We start from the raw sequence: 2,653 nt of genomic DNA on the forward strand, positions 1-2,653 counted from the left end.
TTACGAATACTGTGTGTAGCAGTTTTAAGCTCTGCTGTGCTGACACCCAGTAATTTACAAATCTTTTTTGCACTGTTTTTATATCCTGCAACATACAACAGTAATTTACAGATCTATCTCCCTCTCTCTGTGTGTGTAAAGGTGTGTGTATTTGAATCATCAAGGCTGTTTGGTTTTGAGTGGCATTTAATTGTTGAAATACATGATTTTGTAAAATTGATGATTCTTTCAATTACTGTTTTCAATTGGTCTGTTAGGGTTTCTTTTCTCAGTGGCATGTAGACAAGCCAGGGAAAATCTCTGGTGCTTCTCCTGCTAAAATTATCGCTGCCAACTTTTATGTGTGTTTTACCAGTAGATATGTAAGGATTTCTACTCTCAGTAGCATGTAGGCAAGCCAGGGCAAATCTCTGGTGGTTCACTGCTGAAACCATGACTGTTATCTTTTGTGTTGCTGAGCTGTCTTCCAAGTGGGGGTGGTAGTAGGACGGTTTACAATCAACTGCTATCCATTCCTTTTCATACCAAGTGCTTTGAACAATGTATGAGTGTGTAAGTACGTGTGAAATTATGAATTTGTCACACCTCCAGCAGCTATTCATATGTAGATTGGCAGGAGGCAACTCTTACTGTACATCTGTGATAGTTTGCTGTTCCATACTTTCACAATAAATGCCTTGAGCGATGTACGAGTGCATGGGGTGTGATACTGTTCTTCAAATGAAGTTGAGCGCGAAAGTTTTGGAGGTGAATCTCATGTGGACATACACGTAGCATTTGCTACCATTTAACACTGTAACTATATAGTCATGGCATGTAGTAATAATTGCACCAACACTAGTGCTTTTATTCTCAGTGGGGCAGCTGTAAAATAGTTTTGAATGGTATTGCTGCCTAAGTCACACTAGCGACTGGCAAAAAGTAAGGGTGGGGTAGTAGAAAGAGGGTTGTGTGGTGGTGAAGTAAGGGGTGGTTTTAAAACACTTTGAACTCAATTCCACTGGCTGTATTATGAACTAACGCAGCCGGTCTTCGAATTTCAAGTAAACATATAACACACACAAATGAATGAACGTGGGGGTGGGGAGTAGCAGAAACTGTGGAAAGTGGGGCAAAGAATGGTGGAGTGTAGAGGACATTTCAGCTGCCAGTTCTCCACCCATAATACACTACTGGCCATTAAAATTGCTAGACCACGCAGATCACGTGCTACAAACCCGAAGTTTAACTGACAGGAAGAAGATGCTGTGATATGCAAATGATCAGCTTTTCAGAGCATTCACACATGGTTGCCGCCAATGACGACACCTACAACGTGCTGACACGAAGAAAGTTTCCAACCAATTTCTCATACACAAACAACAGTTGACCGGCGTTGCCTGGTGAAAAGTTACTGTGATGCCTCGTGTAAGGAGGAGAAATGTGTACCATTACGTTTCCGACTTTGATAAAGGTCGGATTGTAGCCTATAGAGATTGCGGTTTATCGAATCGCGACATTTCTGCTCTCGTTGGTCGAGATCCAATGACTGTTAGCAGAATATGGAATCGGTGGGTTCACGAGGGTAATACGGAACGCCATGCTGGATCCCAACGGCCTCGTATCACTAGCAGTCGAGATGACAGGCATCTTATCCGCATGACTGTAACTGATCGTGCAGCCATGTCACGATCCCTGAGTCAACAGAAGGGGACGTTTGCAAGACAACAACCATTTGCACGAACAGTTCGACGACGTTTGCAGCAGCATGGACTATCAGCTCAGAGACCACAGCTGCGGTTACCTTTGACACCGCATCACAGACAGGAGCGCCTGCGATGGTGTACTCAACGTCGAACTTGGGTGCACGAATGGCAAAACGTCATTTTTTCAGATGAATTCAGGTTCTGTTTACAGCATCATGATGGTCGCATCCGTGTTTGGCGACATCGCGGTGAACGCATTTTGGAAGCGTGTGTTCGTCATCGCCATAATTGGCGTATCACCCGGGGTGATGGTATGGGGTGCCATTGGTTACACATCTTGGTCACCTCTTGTTCGCATTGATCGCACTTTGAACAGTAGGCGTTATTTTTCAGATGTGTTACGACCCGTGGCTCTACTCTTCATTCGATCCCTGCGAAACGGTACATTTCAGCAGGATAATGCACGACTGCATGTTGCAGGTCCTGTATGGGCCCTTCCCAATACAGAAAATGTTCGACTGCTGCCATGGCCAGCACATTCTCCAGATTTATCACCAACTGGGTCGTCACAGTGCGCCAGTCACTACTCTTGATGAACTGTGGTCTCGTGTTGAAGCTGCATGGGCAGCTGTACCTGTACTCGCCATCCAAGCTCTGTTTGACTCAATCCCCAGGCGTATTAAGGCTATTGTTGCGGTCAGAGGTGGTTGTTCTGGGGGTCGTGATTTCTCAGGATCTATGCGTGAAAATGTAATCACATGTCTGTTCTCGTATTATATATTTGTCCAATGAATACCCATTTATCATCTGCATTTCTTCTTGGTGTAGCAATTTCAATGGCCATTAGTGTAAATAATGTGCACTAACCTAACCTACCTCTCTGGCAGCTGGACAGAGACTGCTTCCCCCTTATTTCCTGGGGAAGGTGGTGGATGGTGGAGGGTGTGTGATGGTAAAGGAGTGTTGGG

The sequence above is a fragment of the Schistocerca gregaria genome, chromosome 7 (genome assembly GCF_023897955.1).
Source record: "Schistocerca gregaria isolate iqSchGreg1 chromosome 7, iqSchGreg1.2, whole genome shotgun sequence".
NCBI classification, from domain to species: Eukaryota; Metazoa; Arthropoda; class Insecta; order Orthoptera; family Acrididae; genus Schistocerca; species Schistocerca gregaria.